We start from the raw sequence: 11,758 nt of genomic DNA, 5'->3' as shown, positions 1-11,758 counted from the left end.
TTATATCACGTTTTAAGTCGAGACAATTTAATACACACCTCATGGGCTGAACTTTAATATTTGGTAAAAGTTAACTTAAAACCAAAAGAATATGGTGTTTAAATAAGGGTTACGATACAGTAATTAAAACATTACTGATTTCCATTGAAATCAATGGGTAGACAGTAAAAGAAATGGACACAGCGACCCCATTGATTTCAACGGAGAAGACTGATGCCCGATTATTGCAATTCCTGTCTGATGGCTGAGCGACTCAAACTGAGCGTGACGACAGTCTGACAGTTGTAAATCTTCTAGTAGCTGTGCCAAGACAAATCTGAATCACCTAATTCCTCAAAAACGTTGTTGAAATATTTTGTCCCGTTGCTTTTATGGATACTCTATCTATGGGTTTCTCCCTTGACTTTATGCCTCTATGGCCCTCATAGACAGTAAAAGATTGCCTGCGAGCTTCTCCCCCCTGTCTATATGCTAATGTTTCTATTGTGCGACAGAAAGTCGCATGGTAATGACGCAATCGTTGGCCTATTTTTACAAAAACGGCTTCTACGGGGCCATAACGTAAGATACAGAAGTAATGGAGCCTTTTATACATTGTCGTGTTTCTTTAGAAATGAATAATGGACAAATGAAATCTCTGGACGCCTCCGATGTACAGTTTTATTCGCTGTCAAAGTGACGCCAAAATGAATGGGAGTCAATGGAATGCTAAAAGCAGGTGAAGTTCTGCTACAATGGCGGCTCCCGCGAAACTTCAGGCTAAGGGCTGTCCGGTCCCTGTACGACCGGAGCAGGAGCTTGGTTCGCATTGCCGGCAGTAAGTCAGACTTGTTCCTGGTGCATGTTGGACTGCCCTTTGTCACCAGTTCTGTTCATCATTTTCATTGACAGAATTTCTAGGCGCAGCCAGGAGTCAGAGGGTGTCAGGTTTGGGGACCACACAATTTCGTCTCTGCTCTTTGCGGATGATGTTGTCGTGTTGGCCCCATCAGACCAGGACCTTCAGCATGCACTGGGACGGTTTGCAGCCGAGTGTGATGCGGCTGGGATGAGAATCAGCGCCTCCAAATCTGAGGGCATGGGTGGCTTGCCCACTTCAGGTTGGTGGAGAGTTCCTGCCTTAAGTGGAGGAGTTCAAGTATCTTGGGGTCTTGTTCACAAGTGAGGGAAGGATGGAACGGGAGATTGACAGACGGATCTGTGCAGCTTCTGCAGTAATGTATGTAATGATGTACCGGTCTGTCGGGGTGAAGAAGGTCAATCTACGTTCCTACTCTCACTTATGGTCCTGAGCTGTTGGTCATGACCGAAAGAACAAGATCCCGGATACAGGCGGCCGAAATGAGTTTTCTCCGCAGAGTGGCTGGGCGATCCCTTAGAGATAGGGTGAGGAGCTCAGTCACTCGGGAGGAGCTCGGAGTAGAGCCGCTGCTCCTCCACATCGACAGGAGCCAACTGAGGTGGCTCAGGCATCTGTTCCGGATGCGTCTCCCGGCTGGCCAAGGAACGCCTCGGTGTCCCCCCCCCCCCCCCCCCCCCCCCCCCCGAAAGAGCTGGAGGAAGTGTCTAGGGAGAGGGAAGTCTAGGCCTCTCTGCTTAGACTGCTGCCCCCACGACCTGGCCCCTGATAAGTGGAAGAAGATGATAATGATGATGATGATGATGATGATGATGATAATTTGAACTTGAAAAACGGTGTGTACTGACGTCTTTCCGTGGTTAAAACAACATTCTTTCTTATGTTCATTCATGTTTATTTGATGCTATAAATTAACTAGAAGGAAGAGATGATCGGTTCACAAGCAGATTTAACTGAGGCTCTACAGCTATGTGTCAGACACATTAAAGAGCCACAAAACGGTATTTATTGTTTAAATTTCATTAAAAAATGACCAAAGTTGAGACTTTGTTTCATATCAAAAGTATCCTGGTCTGTCCTGTCTGTCAGCGCGTTGTCAGTGTCCTCTCTGCTCCGCAATGTATTTTTCACTGCGTGAGAACATGGTGGGGCGTGAGAGTGGCGTGGCTTGTCGGACATAGCATCAGTAACTAAAGGGGGCGGGTCTTTGGGAACGGTCAATTCTGACTTTATAACACACAATTGGGAGCTATAAAGTCAAAATTCCATGATATAAAGTCGCAATTGCGTGATATAAAGTCAGATTTGTGAGACATAAACTCGCAATTCTGAGGAAAAAAGTAAGTATTTTTTTCCTTAGAATTGGACTTTATAACTCTTTATATAACTATAAAGAGATGCAAGATATAAACTCGCAATTGCGAGAGAAAAAAAAGTCAGAATTGCAAGATATAAACTCGCAATTGCTAGAAAAAAAGTCCGAATTGTGAGTTTATTTCTCGCAATTGTGAGTTTATATCTCGCAATTCTGACTTTAAAACACGCAATCGCAATTGCGAGTTTATATCTTGCAGTTCTGACTTTATAACACACAATCGCAATAGCGACTTTATAGCACTCAATTCTGACTTTATCTCGCAGTTCTGGGAAATAAAGTCAGAATTGGGAGATGTAAACTCGCAAATGTGAGTTATAAAAGTCTCAAATATCTTTTAAAATGTTTTATTCTGTGGCGGAAACAATCTTCCATAATTCTAATGATTAAAATCACTGGGATGAATCAAAGTCTCTGGTGTAGACAACGTTTCTTCTGCGTTCTGCTGGAAGAATGATTGCCTTATGCACACTCTCGTAATTCATTTCAGTCCAGTCTCACACAGTGTCCTGATCTGAACCCCTGATCGGAACATGTTCGGACTTGTTCGAGCAGGAGGTGGTCTCCTACTCCTGAACCATGATAAGTCGGGCATGATTCAGAAGTGAATAACTGACAGATACGCTCTTCTACTCACAGGAATCCGAAAGTACCAGGTATCACGAGGACAGCGCCTCTCCTCCTCCAGGTTTCCAGTTCTTTCTGCCCATTGGTGCAGAGGGTGCCCTGCGCCTGCCCTCCTCGATGCTGATTGGTCGGCACTCCCCTGAACCCTCTAGTGACGAGCAGCTGGCCTGCCGCTGGCTGAAGGTGAGTGACAGAGAGCCTGTTTTACTGTTTTGATCCATGATCATGAGATTCATGACTAAATGAATGTCATACATGCTATAATCGTTTTCCAATTGAAACACATTAACAAGGAGAGTACAAACGTATTATAAAACAGGAAATAATGGACATGAGTGACGTGAGTGAATGGACATGGGTGATTAAATACAAAAAAATCCAATAGACTTAAGGGCCATTCACATCAAGAACAATAACTATAATAACTATAAAGTTTTAAGCTGTACTTGCATGACTGAAATAGTTTCAAGTGGGGTGTTTCAAAGATGGCCACCAAGTGAAATGACTTGTCTTAAAGGGATTTTGTCAACCACCCACAACATCCCAACATTGTTGATGCTAACTTTGTATTGTACATTTCAAAGTAGAATAACTGGCTGTAGCATTGTTTTTCTTAGAAACATATGTGAACTTGGCATGTTTCCTTACTGTTGGGAATGGTATGTATATTGTTTTGTGATAATTGTATGTAAGGTCAGTTTTTTGTAAAACTTTAAATTATGAATGCCTTTCTATTAATGTTCTACGAATTTAAAAAAATAAATAAAAAATAAAACATAGCATGTTTCCTAATCCTCTGCAATCATGTTATGATGTTTTTGTGCTTTAGTACAGTAAAAAAAATAACAAACAGCACCTTTAAATATTAAAAGTGCTATTTACACATTATGTTTATTCTTTGCTCCTCATCTTCCTCTCTGCTCCTCCTGTGCTCTCTGTCTTTACTCTGTAGTGCCATCTGCTGTTCGAGGGCCTGCAGGATCTTGTGGACCATGTGAATGACTCGCATGTGAAACCGGAGAAGAATTCAGGATACTGCTGCCACTAGGCTTTAATGCCCGGTCAGACAACATACGCGCATTCATGGGATTTAAGCATTATTTCTAAGCAAAATTAGGTAAGGTTTATAATTAAAACAAGAAAAATAAAGTAGGTAAGAAAAAAAGAACTCAAGATATATTTGCATTTATGTATTAGTTTTTCATAATCATATTTTTTTTAATAATGTGTGTGTGTGTATATTAGTGCTGGGCGGTTTGACCAAAAATTTATATCACGGTTTTTTTCAAAATTATGCCGGTTTTCCGGTTTATGACGGGGTTTTTTATGCATAATCAGGTGTTCAAAGCATTTTCTACTGGTTGAGAGAGGAATTACTGCAGTAAATTGACTTAGGATGGTCTATTTTTTTTTTAGAACAATTACAATGCTTTTCAACCATAGAACAAAAAGAGTTAAATAAACTTATCACTTCATCTAAAACAACAACATGTTTATTAGATCCTATACCAACTGAACTACTGAAAGAAGTGTTACCTATAGTGGAAGAGCCTCTTCTCAATATTATTAACTCATCTTTATCTTTAGGTCATGTTCCAAGAATGTTCAAGCTGGCAGTTATAAAACCTCTTATTAAGAAACCACAATTAGATCCAAATAACCTAGCAAATTATAGACCCATTTCGAATCTTCCATTTATGTCAAAAATATTAGAAAAAGTTGTGTCCGCTCAACTCGGCTCTTTCTTGCAAGAAAACGACATCTATGAAAAGTTTCAGTCTGGATTCAGGCCACATCATAGCACTGAAACTGCTGAAACTTGTTATAATCACAAATGATTTACTTTTAGCTTCGGACCAAGGCTGTATCTCAGTACTAGTTTTACTTGATCTTAGTGCTGCGTTCGATACTATAGATCACACAATACTCTTAGATCGACTACAAAATTACACTGGTGTTCAAGGACAAGCATTAAGCTGGTTCAGGTCATACTTATCTGACCGCTACCATTTCGTCTACTTAAATGGAGAAAAATCGATTATACCTTCGGCAAACTATGGAGTGCCGCAGGGATCTGTGTTAGGCCCTATATTATTCTCAATATATATGCTGCCACTTGGTAATATTCTAAGGAAACATGGAATTAGTTTCCATTGTTATGCTGATGACACTCAAATATATATTTCATCACGGCCAGATGAATACGCTAAATTATCCAAATTGACAGATTGTGTTAATGATATAAAAGATTGGATGACGCGTAATTTTCTTTTATTAAATCCAGACAAGACAGAGGTAATACTTATCGGTTCTAAAAACCGTCCACAAAACCCTTCACAGCATGACTTTAACATAGTAGGATGCCCTGTTACTTTATCCGCTACAGTAAAAGACCTGGGTGTTATACTAGACCGCAACCTGTCTTTTGAAAAGCATATTTCATATGTTACAAAAACAGCCTTTTTCCACCTTAGAAACATTGCTAAGCTACGTAATATGCTATCAGTCTCTGATGCAGAAAAGTTAGTTCATGCATTCATGACCTCGAGACTAGATTACTGTAATGCTTTATTAGCTGGTTGTCCTGCATCTTCAATAAACAAGCTACAGTTAGTCCAAAATGCAGCCGCTAGAGTTCTTACTAGATCAAGAAAATATGATCATATAACACCGATTTTATCATCACTTCATTGGTTACCTATAAAGTTCCGTATTAAATACAAAGTATTGCTTTTGACTTATAAAGCTCTAAATGGTTTAGCTCCAGTCTATTTAACGGATCTTCTATCGCCTTACAATCCATCGCGCTCTTTAAGATCACTAGATTCGAGGCTTCTGGTCATTCCTAGGATATCCAGATCCACCAAAGGAGGCAGAGCATTTTCACATTTAGCTCCGAAGCTCTGGAATAGCCTTCCTGATATTGTTCGTAGCTCAGACTCTCTCTCCCAGTTTAAAACTAGACTGAAGACGCATCTATTTAGCCAGGCATTCATATAAATTTTTTATCTTACAGTTACTGTAAATTCGGCCTCTAGTTCATAAACGCCAGAGGAGAACTGGCCCCCGACTGAGCCTGGGTTCTCCCAAGGTTTTTTTTTTCTCCATTGGGTCATTTGATGGGGTGTTAGGACACCATTAGGTCACTGGATGGAGTTTTTTCGGTTCCTTGCCACTGTTGCCTTTGGCTTGCTCAGTTGGGGATATTCAAATTAATTAACCAATCATACCATTGATCAGCTCTACCAAACTAGGATGTCTTTTTTTCCAGTAATAAACAAACATTGTTAAGTTGTTTTGATTGATACTGTGAAGCAGCTTTGATACAATCTGTATTGTGAAAAGCGCTATATAAATATATTTGACTTGACTTGACTTGACTTGACTTATTTTACTGTCATTAGTGAATATTGTAGAATAGAATAGCGCCCATAACCTAAAATTGTTATTTCTTAACGTTCTAATAACGTTCTTATAACCAGGAAATAACGTTAATACAACGTTTATATAACAGGAGAATTGTACGTTCTAATGACGTTTGAATGATGTTCTTATAACCAAGCAAGAACGTTAATACAACGTTTATATAACGGGAGAATTGAACGTTCTTATAACGTTTTGAATAAAGTTCTTATAACCAAGAAATAACGTTAATACAACGTCTAAAAAACTGGACATTTTGAATGTCCCAAGAACATTCAGAAATAAAGTTAACGTTTTTATAACTTAATGGGAACGTTATGAAAACGTTCTTATAACCTAAAATTGTTAGCTGGGGAAGAGGAGAAATTCGCGATTGCACTGATCACGTTTTAAGTGCAGGATTCTCTGAGCGAGCCCAGAGAAAATAGACCTATTTTAACAAGAGCAGCGTGTATCTGAGAGCGCGGCACATTATATTCCGCGCGCGAGCAGAGAGATTCGCGCTCGCGCATTATATTAACTACTTTCGCGCTACAATAATGCGCTCAGCATCCATCGTCCATGTAACGTAACAGAGCACTGCTGTTTGTTTACCCTCACTCGTCGCTGCTTAGAAGTGCAACATTGTAAAGGGTCCGTCTGAAACAGTGTCGCGCAGCGTAAAACGTTAAACGTTGTTTAATTAAATACACCGCTATGGCGGTTTATTCAAAATCAATATCGTGAGGAAAATATAAACCGGTTTTCGGTTTGAACCGGTTTACCGCCCAGCACTAGTATATATATATATATATATATATATATATATATATATATACACACACACACACACACACACATATATATATATACACACACACATATATATATATATATATATATATATATATATATATATATATATATATATATATATATATTCATTCTTTAAAAAAAAATTCATGAATATGGAATTGCTCCTAAAACCTTCACTCTGAGATATGTTTGCTCTTGGACAGAGTTTGTGTACAGTACAGCACTAATCCAGGATCCATTTGTTTAACGCAGGTACAAGATGCTGATTCATATCCGGACTCATACCAATGAGAAACCTCATCACTGTCCTACCTGCCACAAGAGATTTTCCCGCCTGGAAAATCTGAAAATACAAACACGCTCACACACAGGTGAGATCCACGCATTTGCATTAAGAACAGAAGAAACATGCACACACAGATAATATGGTACACATCAGATATGGATATATAAAAAAAACATTAGCTCACATTTAAATAAGATGTGCACAATAGGGTTTCTACCATACCGAAATTTCAGTAGTGAATACCAATATTTGAAAACGTACATATTATTATATTAAACAAATAAAGCAATGGCATGTCGCCTACAAATATTTAGTTCACTAATATTTAGTTTTAGTTTAGGGATAGTTCACCCGAAAATGAAATATTAGCCTATGATTTACTCACCCTGAAGACACCCCAGGTGTATATGACATTCTTAAGAATAGTACATGTAATATATTAAGTACATATGTAGTTTTTAAGAATGTCATATACACCTACGATGGCTTCTGGGCTAATTTTCATTTTTGGGTGAACTATCCTTTTAAGTAATAGTTCTTCAAGTTAGAAGCCAAGCATCTTAATCACGTCTCTAGAAGAAATGAAGATAAAGTAGACTATACAAGTAAAGTAAATTGTGCTTGATGTTTTTCATCTAACAGCAGCATCAAGTATTCAAGAAAACATTCAGATATTGAAATTATAATACAAAAGCAATCAATGTTAAATAAAAGTACTTCAATTATTTTATTTAATAAATTATTCTTATTAATCCATTAATCCTAATTAATATTAGTAATTCAAAATTATTTAATAATGAATTACAATTAAATAAATAATTATTGTATAGATATAATAAAATATATTTTTATATTTATAAATCAATATGATTTTATTTTATAAATAATGAAATGGTATCTTTTTAATATATTTTTATATTTATAAATCTATATGATTATAATTATTTTGAGGGTGGAGAAAGAGGAAGCATTTAGGAGTGGGGATAGAGATAGATTCAAGGAGTCGAAAAACAGGTTTGAAAAAGCCGTGAAGGAGGCTAAACGACTGTACTCAGAGAGGCTGCAGCACCAGTTCTCTGTTGACGACTCCGCTTCTGTCTGGAGAGGGCTTAGGCAGATTACAAACTATAAGCCCAGAGCCCCCCACACCACTAATGACTCTCGCTTGGCTAACGACCTGAATGTATTTTACTGTAGATTCGACAGGCAATTGGGCAGTCCTGTTCTACACCCCTCTTCACCAGAGCTCCCTCCCCATACCACAGCGTTGGCTCTCTTCATTCAAGAGGGTGAAGTAAACAGACTCTTCAAGAAGCAGAACCCACGAAAATCAGCCGGGCCAGACTCCATCTCTCCAGCCACCCTTAAGCACTGTGCGGACCAGCTGTCTCCTGTGTTTACCACCATCTTCAACACCTCTCTGGAGACATGCCATGTACCAGCTTGTCTTAAGTCCTCCATCATTATCCCTGTGCCCAAAAAGCCAAGGCCTATAGGACATAAAGACTACAGACCCGTCGCCTTGACCTCGGTGGTAATGAAGTCCTTTGAGCGGTTGGTGCTGGCCCACCTCAAATCTATCACAGACTCTCTCCTGGATCCCCTGCAGTTTGCCTACAGAGCCAATAGGTCTGTGGATGACGCAATCAACATGGCTCTGCACTTCACCCTCCAGCACCTGGACTTTCCGGCAACCTATGCCAGGATCTTGTTTGTGGACTTCAGTTCCGCCTTTAATAACATCATCCCTGCCCTGTTACAGGACAAGCTCACCAAGCTCAATATACCGGATTCTACCTGTAGGTGGATTACGGACTTTCTGTCTGACAGGAAGCAGTGCGTCAAGCTGGGGTCACAAGTCTCTGACCCCCAGTTTATCAGCACCGGCTCCCCTCAGGGCTGCGTCCTTTCTCTTCAGCTTTTCTCCCTATACACCAACAGCTGCACCTCCAGTCACCCATCCGTCAAACTCTTGAAGTTTGCGGATGACACCACCCTCATTGGGCTCATCTCTGATGGGGATGAGTCTGACTACAGGTGGGAAGTTGACAACCTGGTGTCCTGGTGTAGTCAGAACAATTTAGAGCTCAATGCTCTAAAGACAGTGGAGATGGTAGTGGACTTTAGAAGGAGTACAGCCCCACCTACTCCCATCAACCTGTGTGACTCCCCAGTAAACATTGTGGAGTCCTTCTGTTTCCTGGGCACTATCCTCTCCCAGAACCTAAAGTGGGAACTGAACATCAGCTCCCTCGCCAAGAAAGCACTTCAGCGGATGTATTTCCTACGGCAACTGAAGAAATTCAAGCTCCCGAAGACAATGATGGTTCACTTTTATACAGCCATCATAGAGTCCATTCTTACCTCCTCCATCACCACATGGCATGCTGCTGCCACGGCCAAGGATAAGAGCAGACTGCAGCGTATCATCCGCACTGCGGAGAAGGTGATTGGTTGCAATCTGCCTTCCCTCGAGGACTTGTACTCCTCAAGGGCGCTGAAACGGGCGAAGAAGATTGTGGCAGATCCCTCCCATCCTGGTAATTCCCTGTTTCAGCTACTCCCCTCTGGCAGAAGGCTGCGGTCCGTCAAGACCAGCACCTCACGTCATAAGAACAGTTTTTTCCCTTCTGCTACTGGTCTCCTTAACAAGGCCTTGAGCTCTCAGTGACACTGGCTTTAAACTTGAACTTATTGCTATTGTTGCACTTTGGCATATTTGCACCATTGCTTTATTGGATACCCCATGTGGGCACATTTGTGGTGTTATTATAGCATGTACCTTATATGTTGTATGTTATATGTATGCACCTCCTGCCAAAGTAAATTCCTTGTCTGTAAATATTCAAGGCGATTAAAACCTCCCATTCTGATTCTGATTCCCATTCTGATTATTTTTAATATTTTTAATATTTATATTTATTATGCTATCAGACAATATTTTTAATAGGTGCACCAATATTTTAATCAGCGCTCTGAGCACCAATTTGTGTTGTTTACGTTTTTAATACCGGTACTTTTGACACTCAAAAAAACCCCTCTAACATTCAGACACGACCATTTCCCCACACAAAATTACAGGTCTCTACAGGCCTGTGCCGTCCGGTTGTCCCTGACGGACCTCAGCTGTCTCGAACCTTGCATTCCTCCACTGCAATCCTTTGATTATCTCTTGCTCTTCTGCCCTCTCAGGAGAGAAGCCGTACATCTGTCCTTACGAAGGCTGCAACAAGCGTTACTCGAACTCCAGTGACCGCTTCAAACACACTCGCACGCACTACGTGGACAAACCCTACTGCTGTAAAATGGTGGGGTGTCTGAAGCGCTACACCGACCCCAGTTCCCTCCGCAAACACATCCATGCACACGGCCACGCAGTAGTGCAGGAACACGCCACCTCACCCAGAATCAACAGGCTGGAATCGGATGGCACATCATTGGTTGATGGCCGAGGTATGGAGCGATCTTACCCAGGGGCGGCTCATTTCATTTTGCCAGGTACGGCGACAACCTTATTTGGGGCTCACACCTTTACCGGGCCCCTTGGTGGTCACCCTTTGGATCCGTCCAGGCTCGGCCCGCTTTTAGGAGCAGGGCCGGTGCTGTACCCCAGCTCTGGTGCGCTTGGGCTTGGGAAGGTGCCTATCTTACACCCCTTGTTGTTGCCGCCATTCGGACTCAGTGAAGGTCAGTTTGAAAGAGGGGTCGAGGAAGAAGAGGATGCTGATGATGATGAAGATGAAGGCAGGATGGGAGCAGGACTGGGCCCTCACTCATGGGTCGTTATCCCTCCGGGAATGCTGTTCTTGAAACAGGTGGCGACCACGTAAAGAGAGTCATATTGCCTTGTTCAAACTGCACACAAATCTGATTTGGATTGCACACTTGATCAAACTGAATGAAAGCAGATCCGTTACATCTCGTCCCGAATGAGGCTTAAAAAAAACTACTCGGAAATATAATCTAACCGTTGGGAGTTCAGATTTTGAATTTCTCACGAATGTGATGTGAATTCGGTTTGTTTGTTTTCAGTTCACACTACAAAAACAAAACTGGTTTGTGTCCCGATACGCCAAAAATGCTTATTTTGCTTCTGAACAAGGCCTTACGGGCTGTTTACACTAAGGACAATGACGATAACTATAAATGGTTTTAATAATTGTTCTAACTCTGAGAAAATCGCTGTCCACACCACAACTATAACGATAACGACACAGAGGAACGATGACAGTGGAATCACTTTCAGAACGTTTTTTTCCAGGTGATAAATGATAAAAACATTGACAGCCAATCATAATCCATCCTGCTTTAAAGAGCTGGAGCATTTAAAGCCACTGACGACAAAACGCTTAGAATAAACAATGTTATCTTTTGTTGGTGTGGACTCATAATT

The 11,758-nt window shown here is 40.8% G+C and overlaps 1 pseudogene across 1 annotated transcript; it reads left to right on the top strand.

Annotated features, from left to right (window-relative positions):
* The first annotated feature begins 734 nt into the window (after positions 1–734).
* On the top strand, positions 735–11,346 carry LOC143735532 (uncharacterized; annotated as a pseudogene). Its single transcript, XR_013203211.1, has 6 exons — positions 735–817; positions 892–1,138; positions 2,874–3,044; positions 3,814–3,922; positions 7,332–7,450; positions 10,558–11,346. The product of XR_013203211.1 is annotated as an uncharacterized LOC143735532 (transcript).
* The last annotated feature ends 412 nt before the right edge of the window (positions 11,347–11,758 follow it).

This window comes from Siphateles boraxobius, unplaced genomic scaffold, assembly GCF_051911475.1.
Source record: "Siphateles boraxobius isolate OS27281-9 unplaced genomic scaffold, OSU_SipBor_1 13, whole genome shotgun sequence".
NCBI lineage: Eukaryota > Metazoa > Chordata > Actinopteri > Cypriniformes > Leuciscidae > Siphateles > Siphateles boraxobius.
This window is presented reverse-complemented; position numbering and strand designations above follow the sequence as displayed.